The sequence below is a fragment of the Cyanistes caeruleus genome, chromosome 7 (genome assembly GCF_971803275.1).
Source record: "Cyanistes caeruleus chromosome 7, bCyaCae1.hap1.1, whole genome shotgun sequence".
In the NCBI taxonomy this organism is placed as follows: domain Eukaryota; kingdom Metazoa; phylum Chordata; class Aves; order Passeriformes; family Paridae; genus Cyanistes; species Cyanistes caeruleus.
The window spans coordinates 20,037,906-20,063,964 of NC_141707.1; the positions used below are offsets into that span (position 1 = coordinate 20,037,906).

The 26,059-nt window shown below is 40.3% G+C and overlaps 2 long non-coding RNA genes across 3 annotated transcripts in view; one reads left to right on the top strand and one right to left on the bottom strand.

The window, feature by feature from the left end:
- Positions 1–2,902: 2,902 nt before the first annotated feature.
- LOC111932057 (uncharacterized) lies at positions 2,903–9,279 on the bottom strand. Its single transcript, XR_015289264.1, has 3 exons — positions 8,749–9,279; positions 7,215–7,324; positions 2,903–4,119 (listed from the first exon to the last, which is right to left on the bottom strand). It is a non-coding gene; the product is annotated as an uncharacterized LOC111932057 (long non-coding RNA).
- A 19-nt stretch (positions 9,280–9,298) lies between these two features.
- LOC111932058 (uncharacterized) overlaps positions 9,299–26,059 on the top strand; it is a 56,733-nt gene continuing 39,972 nt past the window's right edge. The window contains exons 1-5 of one of the 2 annotated variants that reach the window (XR_015289265.1): positions 9,299–12,800; positions 14,308–14,426; positions 19,068–19,197; positions 21,219–21,303; positions 21,694–21,791. This is a non-coding gene — a long non-coding RNA (uncharacterized LOC111932058). The remainder of the gene's footprint in view (positions 12,801–14,307; positions 14,427–19,067; positions 19,198–21,218; positions 21,304–21,693; positions 21,792–26,059) is intronic. The other variant, XR_015289266.1, reaches the window with a different exon arrangement.

Sequence of the window (26,059 nt, forward strand, 5' to 3'; positions counted from 1 at the left end):
GCTGAGGTCAGGAATTACTGGAAATATAAAACCAAGTTCTATTCCTACAAAATTTCCAGACCAAAGTTATTTAGATACACTAAGTTGCAACTTACAGATTTTTATATTAAAAATCTAGATCAGCTGCAATGTATGGATTTTACTAAAAGAAAACAAAAAGGTATATTTAAAAATTAATTATGTATGCTTGTAAGTATGTGTAAGTGAACACCCTTAAAATCTGTATAAAGATCAGATTTATAGAGTAAAATTCAATAATATTTTACAAAGCAATAAAAGTATGTGTAGATTCTCATGAAAAACATCAATATATTTTAGTTTTAATAATGACAGCGTTTAATAAATAAGATCCAGTTATCAGCTTCATGGATAATGCAACATAAAATATTTTCTCACATACCTATGCATTTCATTTTTATTTTTACCAATCTTCTCAATTTGCTTTTACTATTTCTCCTTTTTTTGTTTTGTTGTTGTTGTTGTTGTTTTTTTAACAATAGACCTTGGCAAATCGTTTTACTCCTTTTTCTTTGAATTTCAGGATGAGTAGTTTCATGCAGAAAGGTTATTTATTTTAGAAAGCATGCCTGGCAGGAAAAAGGGTGTAGTTTGTTTCAGTGATTTTTGCATAGAGTATGACATAATTATTTTTATATCTCTTGGTTGAAAAAGAACCTTGCAATCTACTGGCCTTGAAAGCTGTTGTCTTGGTATTTTCCTATATTTATTCTGGAAATGCAATCAATGCAAACAGATATAAAATAATCCAGTTTATTTCACTGGATCCTCTGTTATACCAGAGGATATATACCAGAGGATATATACCAGACTGATAGCTTTTACCTGCTACTCAACATCAAATGGTGGCACACTACTTAAAGGAAAAATTTATTTTTCAGAGATGAGGCTGTCTTTTCCTCCAGGCTCCATGGGGTACAACTGCCCTAGAAGTGGGTATCACTGATTCTGCATACCTTACATGTGATCTTCAGATTAGCACAGAAATTTTTCTCCTTTGCTACAATCACCATCTTTAAAGAAACTCCCCATTTCTATTTTTCCTCCTCTGAGCTGTGAGGAGGAGCTCAGTAGCTCCAGAGTGGCCAGACATCCGTCCATGTTTATGTAAGTACAAAGTATTTGGAGCGAATGCTGCAGTGTCGGATTAGTGGTGGGTTTTAAAACGTACCCAGGTGCTGAAGCAGGAGGTGTTTGTTACTGCCCATTTAGTAAAGCAGTGGCAGGACCCCTGTTGACCTTCTGTGTGTGACACTGGGAGCAGTCCCTGCTGTACAGGAGGATCAGCCTCTTCAATTGTTTTTTCCCTTCTTGCCTTGGTGCTGTATTTGGGAGCATACATTAAGTTAAATCTTGTATTGGCTCACTCAGCTGGTGCCACTCTGCCTCCCCAGAGCCAGAAGGACAAGCGGACAAGTCGTTTTCTGCTTTATTAAGAGATTTGAAGGTCAGAGCATCAAAATGGTAATTTCAATCAGAGCCAGTCTGGTTGCTCAGCAGACTAGCAGAGCTACTGTAGGTTGCAGATCTTAATGCATGCAGTGACTGTGATCTAATTCTGAGCACTGCTTCTTGGGTCAGATCTGGTTGAGTCAAATTGTGATGCACTAGCCCATCGGGTCATTCCTGAGAGGCTGCCTCCCACCTAGGTGGCAGCAAATAAAATACAAAGAAGAAAGGAAATGGAGACCTTTCTTTGCTGAACAAGCACAAATTCCTGCATTAAGGATTAGCACTTTGAAAATAATCCACTGTTCCCTTTTGTGTAATCTCAGCAGACATACTAAATTCAGTGTCAAAGCCTCTGCAGGTACTGTCAAGTACCAGACATAGGCACTCCTTGCAAATGGATGGGAGTAGAAAGCAGGGACTGAAAGAAAGAAAATAGATTAATTTCTTATTGTCTCTCAATTAATCCTTGTAGTGCCAAATGGCATAATGTTGATTACAACAGGACATTGTCAGGAAGTCACTGTTTTATCCAAAAAGGAGAGAGGGATTGCAATGGCTTGTTTTCAGGTGTAAATATAACACTTTTCCCTGACAGTATAATAACTAATGAGGATTTGTACACCCTTGAAGGAATAGCAGCATTTTTTAAACAAATATACATGAGTTTTTAGACCCTCACTACAGCCCTCCCCAGATGCATAGGTCTCTGCCCAGCCCCAGCACACCAAAAACAGCAGAACCAGCAATTATGTAGTAACTGTGAGTAACATTTTTCAGACACTGTGGGTACTGTATTAGAAGAAAAAAAAACCCAAGCAAACAGATTAGGAAAATGGAAGTATAGCACAGCACTTAATCACATAGTTGTCTCATTTAAATCACTGGGTCAAGTCATTTTTGTGTAGTTATGCATGTTTTTAAGACATACTTGGTATGTCATGAGACTGTGTAATCTTATAATTGCAGCTATTCATTTCCCTTATGTTTGCCCTACCTTTGGAGGAAGGAATGCTCCTCTTTTACTGGTCATGGGTAGCTGGTGTACGAGGTGTGGGCCTATTAGCAGCAGCTGGTAAGCCCTGCAATAGGATGTACAGCCACAGAGTCTTAGTTTAAAAATAACTACTTATTGCTGAAGAGATGGTAAATTACAGAAGTTGCTTGACTCCAGTAATACTACAGCAACCCTACAGTAGACAATGAAAGCAGCAGGGCAAGTGGCCTGCTAACTTCCCTGTACTCTGCAAAAGTTGAAACCAGTGGAAGCCAGAGCAGGTAGGCACAACTACAAATGGAGAGCTCTGGCAAAGATGGAGTGCAGGTGGTGGGAGAACAGTAGTAAAATGATGTGTTTTATGTTACTGGTGTCCTGTCTTTTATTTACTTTAGTCTGCTGGCAGGATGTTTGTCTGTAAACATTACCACAAAACACTTAAACAGGAATAAAAGTAACTTTTATTGAAGGAATTTAAAAGTAGTTTCTGGAAAACATGCAAGAAACACCATGTGGACTCCACATCTTCTTCAAAGTAGAGTGAACACAGCAGGGATCCGCTACTGTCACCAAAACCAAATCAAAATTGCACCATTTAATATTTATGTAATTGAAAGTACAAATCCAGTTTGCTGCCTGAAAGTACCTCTCATGACAGCAAAAAACTCATCTTCTCAATCTTGTAATAACATCAAATTAATCCTGTAGTTTTGGCATAAACCAGCAACATCAGGAAAAGAGGGCTTACCACATATTCCAAAATACAACTTTCCATTCTTTAAACTAATTAGAGAGGCAGCCAGTAGCACCACTATGGTTCTGTCAGCATTTCCACAATAAAACCCCCTTTTCAGGGCTTTATAACTTGGCTGTAAAAAATTAGCTTCAGGCTGAAGCTTGGCATACCGTGGTTCACCCCAGCAGCAGATCAAGCTGTGCATGTGGTTATGTGTGTGGTTTGTTGATTGTTTCCTAAATACAAATTTTAATTAAAATTAATTTTGCTGCTTCTTCGAAGACAATGATAAAATAAACAAATTTTTAAATAAAGTTACATTATTTGGCAGGCTCTTGCGGCAAGTTGTTAAAAGTATGGAAGTTTGAGGTGCAAAGAGTACAGCCTTGTGATGCTTTTTTTTGTTTGAAATTAAATCATCAAGGGAAGTTTGAAAGCAGGTTATTGCACTTGAATAATGCACCAAGCAGCTTTGACAGAAAAATTCTCCACAAAAGCAACTCTCATGAGGGCACATAGTCCCTGAAGCCCTTGGAATAGCTGTGCCAAAGGGAGGATCCACGTCCAGGCCACTAAATACTCACATGAAGCAGCAATCAGTACCCTTTTCCACTTTGCATGTAGCAGTGACAATGTCAGTCTTTCCCAGAGAAAAAACTGAGTCATCTCCTCCAGCTGTGGGTGGCAAACTGCTGTTTGTTGAATTTCCATATTATGGATGATCTCAGTGCATTATTAGTTCATAAGTGTTCACATAACTCGTTATATTCACACATTTTGCACTGAGCTGACTAGCATAAATAATCCTGATTGTAAAGGTTTCTGTTTCAGCTTCACTCTGGTCTGTAAGAATGCCCAAGAAGTCAAGACACTACCATGCACCTGGAAACACTGCAGCATACACAGAGAAGTAGAAGTACTTAAAAGCAAATCAGAAAGACTGGTAAGAGGAGCAAAGCTGACTAATTCTTTTTTCAGGGGAGTTTCTTAATTTTGATACAGTTGCATGTTTTGTTATTTGTCTTCAGCATTTTTAAAAGTTAATAATAGTTGATTGTTAAATAAAAATAGGTAAAATATGCAAGCCTTTGAAGCTAAATTTGCTTCTTCCAAAGAAGCAAAGAAAAAGACTCTAAAAGCACATAAGAGATGGAGAATGTCATCAATATGCAGTAACATGCTCTCCAAATCATTCTTCAATATAAGTGTCACGAAGAAAACTAACAATCCACATCCAGTATTCCTCGATCAATGAACAGTTGAAGATGAAAATTAATATTATAGAGTAGAATAACCAATTATAAGCCAATTCAAAAGTCTATTCATCACGGACTCATTTTTGCAATGGGTGGATGAGACTTGAAAGGGAGAGAAAGTGAGTGAGTAAGCAGCAGTGAGCCAACTCACCAGCTTACCAAGCACAGAGCTTTGTCACACCCCCAAAATGCTGATGAACAGTGAAATATTTGGGAACAGCCCATCTTCCCAACTACAAAGAATCAGCTAAGAGCTGCCTCTCATGCAGAGGTAGGCTCAGGTTCTCCATTAGATCAACGAAATTTTGTTCCAGCTTTAATTTTCTCCCAGAGTAGCTGCCAGGATATCCTTGAACACATAAACCCAATTAAGCCAAGCTAAACTGATCATTAGGCTTTCAAGTATGTGTCTGCTGAAATTTTATAAGGCTGTAGTCTGCTTAAAGTTTCACCTCCTGCAGCCACTCGCAGTTGACCCTGGGAGTTCACTGAAACAACAGAGGCTCCTAAATTTCTGGGAGAGACTTTGAGTTGTCTCAGAATTAGAGAGGCTGTCCAGATCACTCTGGCTCACAGGAGAATTGTTCCAAATTTCTTTTTAATTCCTTTACTCCTTCCAGCTGCTGAGATGGCACCCACTCAGAACAGCTGGTGTGACTCCGACCTGACCTACACCTGTGGGCAACCAAAGAGTGTGCAAATGGAAAAGCACGTGAAGCAGATGTAGGAGATATGTATGTGCTTCTTCAGGCACCATTTGTCACCTTGTGGAGTGGTTAAAATTTTCTGATTTATTCTCCCTTTCCAAAAATGATCATGATCAGGCTGTGACCATGGAGATTTCATTCAGCAAGTGCTAGTACACAGTGGAAAGTAAAGAGAATCTAGTGCTTAGTGTCCCACTTCACCTCCCCACCCCAGTTCCAGCTTATATAGGAAGCTCAACTTCACACAAACTCCTCTAGTTCTTCAGAACACGCTGGCCAAGTACCCAGTAATACCAAATAAACTGAATTTGCTGACTGAAGAAAGTATGCATGGCTCCCTAATTCTGCTGCATTCCACTGACCTTACTCACCATGGTTGTGACCATGTTGTCAGAAGCCAGTTTCACTGATCCAGGCTAAGAAATCAACATCAGCTCATCTGAGCTTTGTTTTCTTGCAAGGTTAGTTAATACTTAAATAGACTGCAGGGCTAGGTGAGCAGACATATAGGAGAACACCAGAGGGATTTTACACACAGCCATGGGCCAACCCCAAGGCCACAGCCTGTGTCTGTCCATCCTCATGCTCACTTTTCCCTGTCTTATTAGACATTGTGAGCATCCTCTCTCTTTAAGTGCTGTGTTTCTCCATCCTTTAGTAGGTCTTCTGTGATAGTAAGTATCTCAGGTACAGTTTTGCTTAAGAAGTGTTCACTCCCTTTGATTCCCTTCTGAGAGTACTCAACAGGTGTCTGGCTTAAGTTCTGTTTTCTTAAATTTGGGGATGTGCTGACTAAACTACATGACGAGCCAAATGCACAACTTTATTTAACATATCCCAATAGAAAAAAAACCCAATATTTTTACATGCAAAAATTCATGTATAGGAAGTAGAGGAACATAATAGCGTAATATTTCATAGATCAGGAGGACTTTCAGGCCATCAATATCCAAGCCATTGTGCTGTCATTGCCCTAGGACTGTATGGCCTCTACAGCTTTATGTGCTCAATAAGCAATTCCAAATATTTAAAGATATCCTTTGCCTATTTAGAATCCCTCTGCTTGTTTTATTCTTTTTCTGAAAGGCACCACCAGGCTCCTTTTTCCTGGCAGTTTTGATTTCTGTATTTCTAAAAGAATCTCCTCTATGATTTCTGCAACGTTGCATACAACCCAACCGAACGGGAATCCAAGGTCTGCTGCCAGTGACTGCTGAGAACACAGGAGGGTGAGGGAAGACAAAACTCCAGCTAGATAGTGCATAATTCTGACTGCTGAAAGAAATACATCCTGAGGGCTGAAATCAGAGGTGGCATAAAGAGGTAAGTCAGGGCAAGTATCTGTACCATAACTAGTCTGAATTAAATGATCAAAACTAAAGATGGATTCAGGTATAATGAAAAGGGAAATACAGCAAATGATAGCAAAAAATACATTCCTATTGCATTCAATTATCAGAGAGTGTGTACCTCAGGCTGACCCTGATACATGGTGGTTACATTATGACTTCTGTCACTGCCTGTGACTGGTCTTGCACCATGGCAGAGGTTGAAAAAACAGGAAGGAAGAGTGGAAATTTTTCAAATGTATATTTTTGTATTTAAAAAAACCTATAATGATCTTTATAAAAGTCTAAAATTTAAAAATAATTTAAAATAATTATATGGAGGTTATATGTGTATATTTGTAAGTAATATGACTGTAGTTAATAATAATGCCTACGGTACTACACTTAGCTATTATTTCCTTGGCTTCCTTTCTTAAGCTAAAGCCAACTTGGTGGTTTGTACCATTCTGTCAGCCAACAGGAGAGAGCAGTGAACATCCCATCACAATATTGGCACTTGCTACCTTTGCTGAAACCCTGCATGATTGCACTGTACTGGTTGCATTGTCCAGAGGCCCATCACAAGTTTCCCTTCTCACTCTTGTGCTCTCCAAACACTCCCAGGTCATGCTGGCAGGGAACAGTGACTTCCGGGGAAATCAGAATGTTGCGCTAGTGATGAATTTGGTCCTTTGTAAAAAGAGACTGCTACCCTTCTTTTACCTCTTTCTCTGCAGGAGGAAATTCCTCTTCCCAATCCAATCATTCATACAAATCTCTTCATCTTTTTGTGTGAAGCTCTCAGTCTCACAATGAAGAACAAAAGCTAAATCCTACAAAACAACATAAGGAAGATGCCAGTTACAGTTAGGCAAAATTTAACACACGCTCCCATGTCTGTTAATGTTCTATGTACCATCATGCATGCAGCTAAAGGAGTAGATAGAAAAATAGGCTGGGAAATTGATGAAAATGAAGTTCATAGCAAAGACTGTTTCCCCAAACAGAAAGACTGGGAACTGCCTTTCTTTCCCTCTAAAAGAGTTGCCCTCCTCAACTCTATCTGACAATTTGCTGCTTAGTCTCACTCTTTTAGTTATCAGCTTGCTTTTGTTACCCTGTTCATAGGAAAAGAAATCAAGCAGACAAGGCTGGAAAGCAGATAGATGAGTATCTGGCAGTGTTTCTTGAGAATAATATCCTAGAGAGCAACAACAATCTAGGTAAGGTTCAACTTTTCTTCGTGCTTGTTTCAAGGACAGTTTGGCAGTTCCATACTTTACTTATGTATGCTTTGCAGCTTATGCATAAACGCAAATTTCCTCCCCTGGGTATCATCCCACAAAGAAACAAATAATAATGGAAAAAAGTTCGAGGGAGATACTTGTAAATTATAAAAATCATATGTGTCCATAGTGATACATTTTATATAAAGATCTTTGAAGCAGCCTTTTTACTCTCACGTGTGAGAAAGGCAAAATGCCTTTTTTCATAACCAGCAACTATACAGATAGTTATGCTGGAATGGGGAGGGACAAACAAACCTAACGATGACAGATCTGTACAGAGAGCTGTTAGTATGCCAGATCTTATTACAGAGCAGTGGGAGGCCTTGTATGCTACGTACCAGCTCTATAGGGACCTCCATATTTAAAATGATGAAAAAAATGTGATTTGAAAAACCCCTCATGGGCAGCCTTCAAAGGCACAGACAGGTTCTGACTGGATTAACATTTATTGACTGTTTAAGCCTGCTTTTTTGCTTCAGGACAGAGATACACGAGTTTAATTGCAGAGGCTGTTCTGCCAACTGATCACTAGAGTGGCAACCAAAGCTTTACTAATCGGTCCTTCATTAAAGAAAAGTCTCTATTACAAAACAAATTAAGCATGCTCTGATCCCAACCCGCAGGTCCAATGGCATTACAGCAAAGTTTAGGCTGCTAGAGCACCGAAAAACTTATTAAGGCTTAGCGCTGAGATAGCACTTTTGTATTGATTTTACAATACACAGGTATTATGATTTATGGAGTGCTAGTGTCACTCTAACAAGCTGAAGGACACACAATATCATCTCCAACATCATTAAAATTCAGAAGCCTCTAGAACTAACTCATCAACCACTGTGCATTGTCACAGGCTATAGAGCCGTATTCCAGTTGGAAAATGCCGTGAGTTTACCGGACAGTTGTCTTCCGGAATATTTAAATTTATAAAAAAAAAGGGGGGGGGTGATGGGAAGAGAGAGAATTCAAACCCTGCGTGTGTTTTAAAACCCTTCCGTGAATGTGCAGCTCTGTAGCAGCAGGCACTGTTCTTTACTATGGCCTGTTCGAACCGGGCTGCTCCGGCTTTGCTGCCCGCTCTAAGGCGCCGCAGAGCGCCAGGGCTCCTTGGGCGACGCAAACCCAACGGGGACCGCTCGGGGACAGCCGGCCGCTCTTCTGCCTCCGTCTGTATCCCGAATGCTTTATTTTAACGAAGTTTGGGTGCGCAGCGCTTCCCAGTCCTCCGGCCCAGGCGGCCGCTCTCGCCCTTTTCACGGAAAAGCCCAAACCCCGCGGTTCCGCATCGCGCTCCTTTCCGCCCGATGTAAACACAACGCGGCGCCGCCACCTGCAGCTGCTCGGCACCCCCAGCCCGTCACAGCCTGCCCTGCCGCAGCTGCAGAAGCAGCGGCAGCGGGCGGGCCCCGGCCTGGCCCGGCGGCCCCTCAGCCCCGCGGCCCCTCAGCGCCGGCCGTTCCGCGGTGCGCGGGCGCCCCCTGTCGGCGGCCGCGCGCAAGGGCGGGCCGGGGCCGCGGGCACGATCCCTGAAGGGCGCGATCCCGCATGGTGCGATCCCCTCTGGGCGTGATTCCTGCTGGGCGCGATCCCCGCATGGTGCGATCCCCTCTGGGCGCGATTTCTGCTGGGCGCCATCCCCTCTGGGCTCCATCCCTCTGGGCTCCATCCCGCTGGGCGCGATCCCGGCCGGGCGCGATCCCCGTATGGTGCAATCCCCGCCCGGCGCGATCCCGGCCCGGCTGCCCCTCACACGGCCTCCGCTCCGCCCGGTGCGCGCCCGCCGGCCGCTGCCTCCTGTGCCCCGCTCCCGAGCTCCTGACCCAGCTTCGTGTGCCACAGCTGCTGGGGGAACACACAAAAGGCATAATTCTGCCTTTCTTCTAGCGATCGCCAAGGGCCCGCAATTTTGTAACTGGGTTGACCATAGTACCTATAGCATTGAGTGTGCCTGGGCTAGCTGAAGGAATTTGTCTTGGCAAAATCCTGTTTTCCTGTGCCACGCTGCACTAAGTAGTCACAGTTTGTAATTATAAAGACAGGAATCCTCAAGCCCAGTTGTCTTATGTGCTCTTCATACACCAGCGGCATTTACATCAGCGCTACCAAATCACTTAAAAAGGGGATGCAGGAACAACAGTATGAAACACCTGGGTACAAAACCCATTTGTTTTTAATGAGGCAGTGTGCGGAGCCAAGTATCATATTATAAACATTTCTTTTACTCAGTGATCACTGGGTAGATGTTATTTCCTACCTCAATTAATGAAAAGTGTCATATTGCTATTAGATTTGCTATATGATTATAATCAAGTATAGAAACATACCTTCTACAAACACTTTTGTGTGCAGCTCCCCTTACAAGCTGTGTGAATGTTTAATGTGAAAAGACTTCAAAGTCAGGCAGTTGGGTAGCTGAACTTATTAGAAAGCAGCCTTAGTTGAGGAGTTCCAATGCTCTAAATTGACACAGCCTCGAGATGTGGCCCATGTTTCTGTTTGTCATATACTTACTATTTTTTCCTCCCAAATTCTGAAATATCTAAATATTTTTATCTTTGAGTATGCTTAAAAATGTCATTTTAATTTCTAAAATACTCCCTAAATTATTTTTTGGACTAACATTAAACTGGAGCTTATTGATGACTTTAATCATAAATTATCCCTAAAGATCTTCAGATTTACATCTGACACTGATATAAGTCTTAGTTAAATTGGGAGAGTCTCTTGATCTCAAATTTCAGAAGTATCACCAGCATAAACAAGATCAGGATCAGCCCATAATACGTGAGTAACAAATGTAAATGACTGAATGAGAACCCACACAAAAGTATATATTAGCATTTCTGTCTGCTGAGAATTCAGTATCCTCCTTTTTTGGATCCCTTACAAATCTATTAAGACTCAAGCAGTTCTGCAAAATGATACTCCAGTATGTGCAGCTGAGTAACAGCTAAAAGAATAAATTAAGTCTTCTTAAAATTACTATAATATATATATATCAAAGATTAGACGTTTTCAGAAGTTGTGTAAATATGTATTAGACAAAGACACATTAGAGTGGTAGAATTTGTTTATATTTTTATTGCTTATGTTTTTAATAGCATATTATTTCTAAGGAAGGAAGAAAAGGCTTTTCTTTCCATTACAGCCAAAGATGCCTGATAGCAAAACTCAATCAGTCCTAAAATTAAAATTAGGAGGCTGGATCAGCATGAAAGCAATTGTGTTATAAGTCAGTGTTAAGATGTTATTGATAGAAAAGCTAATGCAATACATTTTCTTCTGTCACACGTTTCTGGCCCAAAGCAATTTGCCAACCAGCAAACCACCTCAGCATAAACACCGGGGAGCCCCCGCTGGGTCCTGGAAATCCCGCTTGTCTGCAAGTGCACAATATACAAGGCAAATCTCCATAAAGCTCAGTGCCACAGTTGAATACAAACACTCCTCAGGTCCTGCTGTGACTTGGCATACCCCGCTGGACAGCTGGAAACTGAGAGGAAAGGAGCTGCTGCCAATAACGGGTTACAGGGGATTGTCAGCACAAAGTTTCCTGGAAACAGGCAGTGACTGACATTATTATTTTGTTGGAGGATACTGATGTGATATGTAAGATAGATGCAGTGATACACAGTTGCATTTGATAAATATTTGAGAGGATATACAGTAAAACAGCACCTTTTTGATATGATCCATGTGCTTTGGCTAGGAATTAAACCCTGAGAAAAACAAACAGAACTTGTCCCAACCTTTCGTTTTACCCAACATAATTCTGGATATCAGATATTGCCCTAAATGTCATTTTATTATGTGTATCAAAAAGATTTAGTATGCTAAGGGTCATGAATGTGTATCTAACACCTCTGCAGCTGCAGTTTACTGTAGATAGATTACATACAGTCACTCTTTCATTTTTTTCCTTGGAACCACTTGCAATGAATTGCTACTGGCGATCATTAAAAAAAGATTGCTCTTTTTATGTAGCTTGAATATATGAAATGCTACTTATCTGCATTCTGATGTGAAGAATGCTTCAAAGAAAATTCAAATATGTAAATGAAACAGCTTAACTAGGGATTGGCATACACGATCATAATTAGTCTAATGTAATATAATCTTTAACGTAAAGAAGCTACATTTTTTAACCCTGAATAAAAGCCCAGCATTCTCTATGTGTTATAATAAATTAATGCAATAAAAACAGGTACACTTATCCTGTAAAGAAGCTTATTAAGCAGACTGCTAGTGCTGCAAAATTCAGCATACAGTAAACAATACTTTTTTTTGTTAGAATAATGACTTACGGTTTATTCTTGTATACTGTGTAGCACTTTGAGACCACATCCATTTACCAAAATAATACCAAATTAGTACTGCAAATATTGAAATCAGACCTTTCAGACTAACCAGTGGCCTAATTTTCTCTTCAATCTGCTCTTAATCTCAATTCATCAATAACACTGCCTTATTATAGGACTTTGACAGTGAGCTAGAGCTTTTGATAAATTATACATCTCAAGCCAGATTTAAAATTTGAAGCTCAAGTGCTAATTATCTGTACAGGCCTAGTTAATAACGAGATTTCTTGTTAAGTATCTGATCACAGCATGGGCATCATTTGTCAAGAACCTCAAGTCTACCTTGGAGACTAGCTCTTCGAATTCTCCCTTGCCTACCATATGTAAAATTGGGATCTTTGTTTCTATAATAACCTTTTATTAGGAAGCTGACATAATGATTAAGTTCGCTGTAGACACATACAATGAGTTAGACAATTACCCTTGCTGCTTTAAACTACTCAGGCTCCTAGCAAGACAAAATAATTAATATTGAATTTTAATTTGATGTGTTCCACATTTAAACCCCAATTTGCAAAGTACACCTGGAAGGCTGCCGCTGTTTCCTTGCAGTTTGTGCTGATGAAATAAAAGCTCCTGCAGTTTGAATGTAAAAGCACAGAAGGCATGATGCACCACAATCACTTCTCAGTGGAGCAAAGAATTTTCGAGCATTAATGGGAAAGGTAATTACCTAGGTCTAACTTTATAGCCTTTTCTCTAATGAAACTATAATCTCCCAGGCCTACATGGTTTAAGTATTTACATGATTTTAACGATTTCACTGCCATAACAGTTGTCACACATGGTAATTTAAAAACTCAGTGCCTTGAAACAAAGATGCTAATTATATTTCTATATTTTTATTATTGAAGTAAAGCTGGACTGTGTGAAGTGACAGAACCATAATAAAAACAGCCATGCACCGTGTTGCCTAAGTGGAAGGGGGTGGGGGGAGATGTATTTGTTTGCCAAAAAAAGGCGCCTAAGAGCCTTCCCAACTGTACCTGTTAACTGCTGAGCAGCTCAGTTCCCCTGAGCTTTGCCTGTGGGGCAGAGCACACCCTGTGCTCTGAGGACCTTCAGTCTCTCAGACTTCAGGCAAAACTCCCACTATGCCAACTTGTGTAGTCCTTTCTTTATTAAAATACAAATGTTTCTCAGCCATAGTCACCTAAAGACATATCCCATGCAGACAGTACTGGCCTTGTAAGGAGGAGTCCTGGAGACTTTCCCCTACACGAACCCAGTGCTCCCATGCTAGCATTAAGCAGTTCTGATGGCAAGCACTTCCTCCCAGATATAGATGAATTGAGCCTGAAACATGTGGGGAAATGGGCTCTTTGCCTGAAGGACTGGACAGTGCAGCTATTTGCAGGGTGTATGCTTTAATGTGATTCCAGTTTTTCAGAATGGTGCCTGGAGTGCCTGCTGGGGGAGGATGGGGCTCCCACACAGCTCACATCATTCTGCTGTTCACAGCCTTTGCAGACCCCTCTACATCTCTCTCTGGCCTCTGCTCTCACTGTGCGGGGCAGCTTGGCTGTCACCTCACCTCTGTGTCAGATGTGTAGGCGGGCAGGGGAGTAACAGCATTAGGAAAGTCAGATTTCCCAATGATCTCAGCTCCAGGGTTGGGACCCCTGCCTTTACTCAGCTCTAGCTAGGCTGGATGAGTTCCTCCAGCCTTGGCTTTTGTCTGTGTTTGAGAACTTCACACCTTTAAACAAGCTGAAGTCATTGCTGCTACAATTTCCAGGACAATCTAATTTGATGCTCATTGTGATGGCGCTGCTCTATTTTCCAAAACCTGCTCACATTTCCTAGCTGTGGGCCTCAGGTGCAAAGTTTGGATTTGTATCAAAATATGAACTTCCCGAAAAGACAGGTGTGGAGATGTCTAATACAGATGTCTTCTGGTTATTATTATTATTATTATTATTATTATTATTATTATTATTAGCTTGTGACACAAAATAACACAAAGTGAGACACTTAAACAGAAAAATCAAAAGCCACTTTTCTGATAGGAAGGTGAGTCTCAACACCTTGAAGTGTCAGTGGGGAGCCAAAATTTCCACTCTGTAGAAAATTCAGATATTTCACTTTTTTTTTTCCAGTTCTTTACTAGAATGAGAAGACAGAAAAATAATAATAATAAAAAAAATTATTATTTTTCTGGCTGATTTGAAGGTATACTGGTCTTCGAAAGTCAAGACTGTAAGTAGTGTCTGTTTGCTTGTAAATTTAAGTGAAAGATGCTCTAAGAAGACATCAGAACAATCTCAGAGAGGTAGAACAATCTCAGACAGGTAAGCTCTGCAAGCCCCTGGGGAGAATCAGGCCTGAAGGATGAAACTGTTGACAAAAAAACATTAAGAATTTAATATGGTGACCAAACACTGATTTCTGCTTTGGCCCCTGTAACAGCGGTGTTGTTGTAAGAAAAATCAGACAAGACCCTTGGATGAAACTGTGTGGATCCTCTTAGCCTGGGGCAACAAGTATCATTCATTAACCTGGTGCCAAAGCAAGAAGCAAAGTAGCTGCCAGGCTGGGGAGGGACAAGAACATAGTTCTGGGCTGTGATTTTCTATTTCTTTTCTTGAGGAAAATAAAGACTTGTAATCGTCTTCTCTGCCTTAGCTCAAGGGGGACACTGCAGACCAGGAGGGAGATCATATGGCATAACAATGTGTGATGACAGCAGCTAAAAGCTTCTTTTGACATGTTTCCAGCTCATAAACAGGGCTGTATCATTCCAGGGAAAAGACCTATTAGTCTTCTCATCTCTTAACACTTTGAAGGAATACACCAAGATGCTGGATACTGAGAGAGAAGCTTTGTACCTCAGTTTTAAGGATACCAGCACTGGGAATATCAAATATTTTGTCTATTTCAACACTAGATGAGATTTTACATTATAGGAGTTCTTTTTCATTTGAAAGCATAGATTTACAGAAACAGGTAGATGTTAGAAAAGATGAAATAAGAAGGTGCATTATTAAGATGGTAAAAAATGACAGACATCTTTTTTAGCTACTCCAGTGTAGCCACTCACTAGCAAGGTTGTCTAATTAGCCTCCACCTCTTACCCCGGGGAGGAGAAGCTCTGAGAGCTGCTGCTTTCCTGCTCTTCCTCTTCAATGTGACAAACAAAAGCAGCCAAAGCAGCTGCTCTGAGCCACTGGCTCCTTCAAAGGTGAGAACAGAGTGAATGTCTTCTACTACTTGCTTATTCCTAGCTTTCATAAAATACAGTTTATATTTTATAATATATGTAATTCTCTCCTTTGTCTCTGAAACATCTCAATTACCATGGCTGCTGAGTACTTTGAGGTGTAGATCCAGGCCTTTTGAAGAGGCTTTGGAAGCCTTATGTTTTATGGTATGAGAAAAATGAAAACTTCTTGTTAAATTAATGACCATTTATTTCTAATAGTTTTATAGAAAGAAGAAAATTATTATTCTACTACTAATGAATTTCTGAATGAGTTATTCAGATTAGGAAATTTCTAACAAAAATTTTTCATTAGTTTTAGAGGAGGTCCTTTCAGGGTTCTCATCACAATTAAAAATTACTTTGCAGGACAGATCTTGCTGAAATGACAGTTAAACCATGAATTTTTAGATATGTAAAAATGATGTAATATTCAAGATGTTAGATGTAATATGACACTAGGATAAAGTTTGTTTTAACGCTATGATAAAACATTAAAATTTCAACACTTTGCAGCAATATAGAAAATTCAAAAATATTTACAAATGCACACAGGCAACATAAGTCAGACATCCCCTTTTTAATTAGACATGCATTGGATTTTTTAGACATCATATTACCATGCACCAAAGCAGCCCAAATGACTTATCAAAAACACTGCCAATGAAAAAATCAGGTTTGTCACTTTGCTGGTGGTCTTAGCAGATAAAGCAAAATTGCCACTATACATCATCCTTAAAAGAAAGACAATACCAAAGGGGAAGCTGCCAGAAGGTGCCATTTTCAGATGTCAAGATAAGGGATGGACGTCTGAATTAATGCAAGACTTGTTGCATGTTTTCTGTAACAGACAACCTGGTGCCCTGCTAAAGCAGACAGTGATGCTTGTGCTTGGATGCATTTCTAGGCTGTATAACTGAAGGAACCTAAAAGAACCTTAAGAAAACAAATACATAGTCATAGTATTCCTGGAGACATAGTATTCCTGCAGTTGGTTCTTAATGGTGCTGTGAGCAATCCTTTTAAAGCTGTATGGAGAAACAATGCAGAGATTGAATCCTGGGGGGAACAATCCCTTGGAAAAATCCATTAACCCTAGGGGTATAAATTGAGAAGTCACCTTTGGCCTTCCTGGGACAAGGCCTTCTAGGAAAGAATAACTGGTGTCTGTGTTGTGCACAGACTGTGTAAGTACTATGTGTCAGGTACTGAGGGTGGGAATGTTGGTGCCATTAGCAGAAGAGCCAGGTGAGAGAGCATTGCAAGAAGCAATGACAATATTGACAGTAATGTAGGAACTACAGTGATCCTAGGGATGGGTGAATGTTTCCTTGGCAAAACAAGTGCCCACTAGGGCTGGGGTGGGTTTCTGCTCATCAGGAAGCACAGGTTTGGAGGGTTTTTTGTTCTATGAGGTATAACTGTGACAAGTGTCAAGATGACAAGGAGTGGTTGTCTGCAAAGCTACTTCTGCTCTTGGAAATACAGAAAGGACCTTTGTGGAAGCTGCAGTGGAGATTTAGGTTTACCTGGGCTTGCATGTAATATCTTTCTGAACCTTTTGTATGTGGCTGGTGCTTGAGTTTGTTGGACTTAAATACATTAACTAAGACAATCTAAAACCTCAGTTCTATTCAAGGGTGGATTTGCACCTATTATGGGGTTCTGAAAATGGATGGAGATTAATCAATTTCATTTTGACAAGAAAATATGCTTCTCTGAGTGCCTGAGAAATTAGACTTAATATTATTTTGGTCATGAACTTTCAAAAGAAGTTACTGTCCAACAACCTAAAGCTTCTTGAATGTGCCATTCTCAACTGAAGAGTCTAGTCTGTCTGTACCTCTTTGCTTTCATATGTCTCTATCTTGTTATATTTTCAAGCTGTTGAGCTTTCTTTTGCTACCAGAATTGTATTTCTGGCACAAACACAAGCCTGATGCCAGCTAGTCCCCTTCACTGGAGTGTCCTCATGGCAGAGCTATAGGAACACGGAGTCTCACTAAATTCTCCGTTTGCTTCATCTTATTTAGAGACATGAAGGGTCCAGAGCAGAGGTATCTGTGAACAGGACACCTTGGGACCCTGGAGCTCAGAGCTGCAGAGCCAGCAGGAACAGGACCAGTCACATGCTATAACTGTAAAATCAGTCCTGTGATGCTCCTGCCAATGTTAAGGCTGTTGTTTCTACAGAGTTGTGATATGCTTTAAAAAATTAAAATCTAAAGAATTACTATATCTTCACTAACACAAGTTTAAATCCTGGAAACTCCTCTGATACTGGGAGCTATGGCTGGGTTTGTCTGTACTGAGAGAACTGAAAGCAGAATTTAAATGTTAGTCATATTCCTTCACCTATAGCCATGCTTGAGTTGGCCCTAGAGTTGGCTTCAAGAAAAGAGTGTTGTAGTGTTAAATATATTTAACTGCTAAATCTTTGAATTTTCACCGGTCATGTACAAAGCCAGAGTAATACCTGAATTACATTTCTACTGACTTACACTCTTCACAAATGAAAGCTGGTGAGATGACTTGCTAACTCATGCAGTAATTAATCTTCAAGAGGGTAGAAGTACAGCATTAAATTGGAGCTCAGGTTACAGAGATGAAATCAAATGAACAAGTTCAGTATCTCTAATGTCTTACCACTTATTCCACAAGCTGTCTAAGTACATCAGGAGATTTAATTAATTCTGAGATTCCCTGATCAGTTGCAGGAAAAAAAGGCAAAACACAGAATATGGCAAAAGAGTTCTAATCAGACTGACCTACGTGGCACCAGAATTATCAGTGTACCCTGTACACATGCTGCAGATGATACACTATCTGTGCATCAGACTGTGCTGAAATTCAGACCTTCTCCACAAGTTCCAGTACTCAGAAGGGCATATGGAAGAACCTGAGAAGACCTTAAATGATCAATTTGTCAAGTAAAAAATGTTCACTGGGAGAGTTTAAATATAAACCAAGTTCCTCACAAAATGCAAGACACTCCCAGCAAGTACAAGCTCTTTCTATGGATTAACTAAGATTTCTGTGCTGGCCACTCTCTCCCCCAGTATAAAGCCTGTAAAAGCCAAGCCCTGCAGACAGCTCACATTCCTCTGTGGAGGAATGAGTGAAGCCTGAAACTGCCCCAGGTGGGAAGGGAGGACCTCCTCCCCAGCACTGTACCTGACCAGACAGAAGGGTTTGCCCTGTCCGTAGCCAAGGGCTCAGCACAGAGGAGGGTCACATAGGGTCTGTGTCTGTCCTGCCTGAGCGCCACGGGAGGAGCAGGACAGACCTGGCCTGGGGAAACACCTTCAGGTTCTGGTCTAATTACCTGCTCTTTTGACTTCTGCAAAAGAATGGAAGCATTTTTTTGAGATGTGGCAGGTTCAGAGAGAAATCATAGTATGCTGGGGAGCTTAAGTGGGGCATGGTTTATTTAATTCTCTTTTCTCTACATAACAGCTGGGTTTTGTATTCCAGCTAATTTAGGTAGGAAGCTTGCTTTTTATTTCATTAACTTGCAGCATGAATGTCACCAACTATAGTTGATAGCAGTGACCACTGCCAGAAAGTCACCAAGACTTTTATGTTTGTAGATTCACAGGACTCCTTATTATGCCTGTAAAACACATAGCAGTGGATCTACACTATTTATTCTAGAACGGGAGCTACTTAATGCTCAACTATGTTAAAAATGCAAAAGGGAAAAAAACTGATCTTGCCTCCATCTCTCCAACAGCTGCCATCACTGGGGAAGAACCAACTTCAGAGCCTGTGAGTGTTTTCTGATGAGCTATTGGCACATTAGAGACCTACACGTTCACCTGGGGAGGAGCACACCTGTTCAGTCAACCCATATACATGATAAGGTATGATAATCGTGTGTCAGGGCTTCTGGGGACTGTCATTGCACACAGGCTGCTCAGAGATCCTCCCATCTGTAATGCCAGGTGAGGTCCTACACACAGAATAATTTTGGAGCTTGTTTTTACTCTTTTCACATGCTCATTTTAGTAAGGAAAGTTGACAAGGTCATAATCTAAATTCTCAATGGTCTTTAGATTTCAGAAGAGCTTTAGCAGTCTACAGGAACTGAGAATTTGGCCAGCTTTCCACATCATGTTGGTTGTTTAAGGACTATGCAAAATAATGTTTTTTCTTTAGAGGCTGATAAGTTCAGTCTTCTGAAGAAGCTGTTGACTACCATTAGTAGTGGGTTCATTTGTTCTCTGCTGGACACTGTCAGCCAGCAGGGGTTTAGGCTGTTGTGCAGCTCCCAGCTCAATTATTTCTCAGGGCTCTTTGTTTAATGTAATGGGGTCAAATTCAGACTGTAGGTGGCTGATGATTTCTGGCCCAATTTACAATAGCCTGTCTGCAAGCCCACCTTGAATCCAGTTAATCTCTTTTGTAAAATGAAGTGAAAACTCTGCAAAGTGTTCAGTGTTTTGGACCGATATTTAGTTTTTATAATGTGAGCTGCTTAGCAATTTTTCCTGTTCAGACTGATTCTGACATGTTTATACAGCTGTACTGATAGAGGAATCCTATTTATTTCCCATATTGTAATGCACTGCAATGGGAAATTTTTCTGCTGAAAGATGAAGAAATGGGAACAGGTTGAATACTACCACTCACTGTTTTGTAAACCTCAAGTTTACAATTATTCATGTGCTCCTGATCACTGTTAAGAGTGTAATTTGATCTTTGGGAGGCCACAGTACTCTGGTTTGTCAGTATTTAGGCCTTGTACCTGGCCATCTGGCTTTTTAGAAAAGGTATTAAATTGCCACCTTGGCTGACTCACAGCCAAGGAGTCAGAAACACTGAAATGGACTGTGAATCTTAACTGCTCCAGCTCAGCCCAAATCTTGAAGGCTGGAACATTGCTACAGGGAGTAGGTGTGATACTTACCCCAGGGATGATGCAGAATTCTCTGGGAATTCAAGGATCTTTGCAGAATAAACTGCTCCATTTATTTCTGTGTTTTATGGAAAGGCTGAAACAAAAGGTCTCAATCTCACACTGTCTAAACAGAGTAGCGATGAGACTACTTATCATCTTCTGGATTCAGGCTCTAATCCAGACTGTAACTCAGTGCACAGAGGCACGGAGAACACTTGACATTTCATGATTTTTGCAATGAGGCAAATGGATAAGACCTTCGGAAAACTTTAGCAATGGTGATCCAGAATGCAGGCTACACTCCTGTGTCAGGCTATTTCTACTAGGAGGTACAGGCTTTAAGTTGGACCTGATGTAGTGTGTTACAAATCTTTGTTTTGCTGAAACAACAACATCTAACTGCAGAGACAATTCATGGCAGATTTTGTGTATTGACCTAGTGATTGACATAACCACCTGCTTGCAAAGGTGGGGTAGGAAGGCTTTGCAGTTTTATAGCATAAAGCACCTTTGCCTCTTATACAAATGTTCTTTCTACAGCAGTCAAAGCAGTAGAAACAGCACTGTACCACAGCAGCATTTTTGTTTAATATGAACTAGGTGTCATATTATCCCCTCTATTGCATTCATTTCAGTCCATGGACATTTATTTCTTTGATACATATGCAGATCTGAGCACTTGCTATTCTTTGTAGGGCAGGAAAAAGAGGCAGATATTTTGATTATATTGCAGTTATCTGGTTTTACTTGTTTACAAATAAAAAGGCTTAATTTTTACAGTTGTATCAAGAATCTGCAGCTTAGAGATGCTTTCCAAATGTAACCAAACTGTTACCAGAGTAAGTGACTTAAAATGTAAACTAAGGTAAGTATAGAATTCTAAATTTATTTGACTTACTGATAAAATAAAGTAAGGCCTCTTTGCTGATTCCACACTTGGTGGAAAAAGATAGAAAACCAATCCCCCTTATTTTCCCTTTGTAGGTAAACACATGAATGTTGATTCTCTGCCCAGGAGATAAACCTTCATTGTGGCAGTAATGGATGCAGCACGCAAACAGGAAAGGAGGTAAATGGGAAAAAACCCACAAAGCTTACTTATTCAGGAGGAAAACTAAAACAGATGTTTTATCTTTGAAAGTTATCTCACTATTGAGTAAATAAGATGTCAAAACTAACTGCAGTCCTGGCTCAGCTTCTGTTCAGTTCTTCCTTAGGAACATTGAATAAAAAGTCTGAAACTCATTAAAGCCTATAAGGACACGAACAGAGGGCATGAGTCTTGGAAAGGCACTGGAGAAGTTTCTAGTTGACTCTAGATTAAATATTTCTATTTTACATGTCTTCATTTTGTATCTTAATTATTATTCCTTATTTCTACATTCTACTTTGAGGATTTGTATTGGAGTTAGTTTTAAAACCTTTTCAGAATTTCCTGATCTTTTTTTCTTTATCCTAGATGAATGTGCTTTTGTTACCCTTCTACTCTCCTTCAGTTCTGGTTGTTAATGCATAAGAAGTAGAACACAGTGTTATGAAAAGTTGAGAACCCTGAAGGTAAAAAGCCTGAAAAGCAGAATGTGGAACTATGAGTAAAAAGGTGTTGAAGCAGCACTTCAGCTAAGGTTTTGGTGAAGTGTCTCAGAAATGTCATTAAAGCATTGGAAAAAGAATAAGATGAGCAAGAAAATTGCTATAGAGTAGATATTTAGCTGAGCTGAATTAAATGAAAAATTAGAATGGAAAATGAGAGGAAGGTCAATCCAGCTCACCAGAAACCTGAGTTTTAAGGAAATCAGAATGTGTGGAATGTGATTGTTAAGGGGGTCACTTACAAAAACATGATTACTTATGGTTTCAAAGCTCTCTGAGTGGTGTTTTCTTCATTTGACAATTTCACTAAATTGCAGTAGTACCTTTGGGTGTATCTTCAGCCCTTCTCATAAATCAAAATTAGCCATTAAACTCAGTATCCAGAAAAGATTGTCAAAACCCTTTTGTCTTCACATTGTGTTGATAACTTTCTGCAAACTCACAGTCTTGCAAATGCAGTCCTTGATACCTTGAAATACCAGTTTTACCTTTTGAATCCTCTGTTTGCATATCTGTGCAGAGAAAAGAGGTTTATACGGAGTTCTAGACCTCAGTGTACCTTCCATGAATGTTTAGGCAAACTAACTGTGAGCATGACATGGTGGAGGAAGAGAGTGCACGAGCACTGTGGAAGGGATGAGGTGTCATTGTTCTGCTGCTTTATCGATAGATACCCATGAGCTGCCAGAACTTTCCTGCCTGGAGTTCTTCCTGGCAGGCACCCAAGAATGGTATGCTGTGGCTGTACACCATGGTTTTCAGACTCAAGGGAGGAAGACATTCCCCTGAGATGTCACAAGTTTTCCACTGGTTTAGTTCTAGCTGATTTAACAGTGGCAATGCCAAACAGCCAGGGCTGCTCTTGGCTCTCCAGGGTGACTGTGGAGACAGTAGGCTGCACAAGGTGTCTTCAGCTCAATAAAACCTTCATGACACATAACTGCTGGGCATCCCCTTAGAGAAATATGCTTGGAAAGATAATGTATCAATTTTTTTTTTTAAATTATCAGCCACCTCTGAAGCATTTTGTATGTGTGAGTCACCCTTAAGGCACTCAGTGGAGATAAACTTCCCAACCGTCAGAAAGTCAGAAAAACTGCTGGACCTTTTGGTACAAAAGATCATCCTCTTAAGGATATTTAATGGCTGGGTAGCAGTCTCCTGTGTGAATGTATCCAAGCAATTATAGCTTAAAGTTGTACTAATCACTCCTAATAGAGATGGACTCTTACCCCTGCTGTGTCCCTCACTGCTCCCAGATGAGAACTATCCCAACAACTTGGGATTAGCAAAAACACTTGTTATACTATTATCTTCATAACTTTATTAACATCTCTGATTATAGAACAGATGGATGAATGTTAATCATTCTATAATGGCAGATTAAATAGCTTATACTATATCAATCATGTTTAAGTCTTTGCTGAATAAAACAATAATTTAGGTTGGGTCATGGGTAGGGTTTGAACCCCAGGCCCTCAGATTAGCTGCCGACTTCCTCCATTAAAAGAGTAAACCCATTAGCTGCTTGCAGTTGTACACTTATGCCTGTGTACACTGGGCATTAAAATATATGACTCATGCTGTGCTGGTGGATTACACATTCAATTTTAAGATTAAGAATTCCTGGGTTCCTTTTGTGCCTCTCAGAAGGAGTTTTTACCCCCTGAAAAGAGTAAGCAATGGGAAATGGGTCAGCTAGTGATAGTGTTGTTATATTTTTACATACAACTGGTATAAGCATGCAGGTATCAAAAGGCTTTATAAAAATGTCTGGTTTGGTTGTCATTAGTTCAGAGATACTTAAGAGACAAATTAGTGCATTTGGTGTATGGACTCTGAGATCCAGACAAAAATAGAGTTATTGAATTCCCATCCTGTCATTATGAGCAAAATATAACTATGTGACTACAGTAAAAACTGCAGGGATTGCTTGCAGTATACTTTTTATCATCTATTTCAGGTTAACTGATTCACTGTAAACAAAAGTTCTTAGAGGATTTTTTTTCCCTCTATGCCATTTTTTGCTGTGCTACTTAAACCTTAGGTAACCTTAGACACTCTTCATGACCTCCCCCAGAGTCAGAGCTGGTTTGCACTGACTCAGAATCCTGAGTGCAGCTTATTAAAGCCCTTTATCTGCTGCTTTTCCAGAAACACCACATCAAACTTTACTGAAGGTGACAAATCACACCACTGACTGGAGATAAGTTGTGTAATTCTCTGAACATTGAATGAAAGAACGGATGGAGAGAGGCTTAATAAACCTAATGTGAATAAGAGGTCTTCAGACGTAACTGTGAATTTGAATGCAGTGTGATTACAATGCTCGTCTTCAGCAAGCTTTGGTTTCATGGCTGTGTGCAGAGAACTGACTTGTTCATTTTGGTAAATAAACAGGCAGTGTGTGACTGTTGCTTGACACTGTTAACACAGAGCTGCACTATCAAAACTGAAGGCAAAGCATGTAAATTAAAGATCAACTGCTAATACAGTTTAAGAATGTCACCTCTAAAGGCTAAAAGCTCACACACTTAGTGGGAACAGAAACTACTTATTCCTAATTAAAAACCCACTTCCCGTGGCATCATTTGGCTTTCTTAGGGGGAGTCTAAAAGCAGGTTGAACTTTAGTTAACTTTGGAAAGCTCACAGTAAAAGGTACAATTGCATAGGAGCTCCATAGCAGTATATTAAGTCCTATAATTCTGCAAACTTTGCAAGTTTGCCCATCAGTCTTCCTCAAAATTTTACATACATACTTAAGATTAAAATTTTATTTGGAGATGCCATTTCACTTTACTGCGAATCAGTACATCAGCTCTTCTATAAGTGCACTCAGTTACTCCCTGAAGAGAGAGAAACTTAGCAGTGGTATATATATTTCCTGCTCATTACACTGTAAAAACCCTTGGAGAACTGATACATTGATTAGCACAAGTCAGAAGTGCATCTTTGCCTTGATCAATACATTTGTGTGTTGCGGACTGGCTAATGGCAAGTGTCAGAGTGCCCACCTGTTCGGAATAATTGCAGGATACAAGCATTAGCCTATTGAAAGAATGCATTTATTGGGCACAAAGAAAAATTTATGATCTTCAACTATACAGCCTATGTAATAACAGTGACTGCCAAGTAGAGAAAAGATAGTTCAGCTATATTAAAATAGCAGGTAAATCTGGAGTCTGGGGTTTGCTCCAGGTATTTAAAGACCTGAGCAGAGCATAATGAAGGAACAGATGTACCACTTCAAGCCAGTCTGGTACATGAGTAGCCTCAGAGGAGCATTGGAAGAGAAAACGAGGAAAGAGACAACTCTGATAAAAAATATATATCCAAAGGCTCAGAAAATACAGATGCCTGTGTACAGAGCTCCTCTGTATGAATCCTTCAAATTTGGATATTGATATGTTGTAACTGTAATTCATGTCCCTCCCTCAGGGGAGGGTATTTTTTTATGTTCTTGTAAATTATTTTATTTCTTAAAATAGATTTTCCAGGTGAACTGAAACACTCAGTGGTGCTTTTAAGTCCTCTGATACTTCTGACTGGCCATGTTTTTATTTTAAACTCACAAAATGGAGGAGGTGCCTCCCTCTGTGTTCTTGGAATGCAGGAATTAAATATTTCCCAAGAAAGCATCAAACCACAGCAGTGAGGTTATTCTAAGATGAGTTGCTTTCAGTATTTTCTACTGCTACTCCATACAGCACATTTCCATACACAGCCGGAGATAACTTGTCTGGTGGTTCCACATCTCACTCGGCATTCTAATTTTGGGTACTCCAAAGCACAAAGAGGCATGACTTTCCAAGCAGAACAGAGGGGATTCACATCAGCTGAGCTTCCAAGAGCCCTGGACCAGCCCAGCCCTCTTGTTTTTCTTGGAGGGTACAAGAGATGGCTGAATACATCCTGATGTACAAAGATGGGGAGTGATGTACAAAGTGAGGAACTTCCAACAAGATGCAGCATATATTGGACAGAGCTGCCCTAGATATTTCATGCTGTTCTAGGGATGAGCCTTGAAAGTCCACAGCTGCCAAAGCTGTATCATTATGTTCAAGGAAACATGAATTGCAGGAAACAGTCCCCTGAGGAAAGCACCTGGTCAAGTGGTGGTACCCTGAGTGAGTGTCCTGACTTCCCTCAAAAGATCCTGATTCAGAAATGAAGAGTTGCTTGATCTTAAACTAGATAAATTTGTGTTGTTGCTAGAGGATCTCTTTCCAT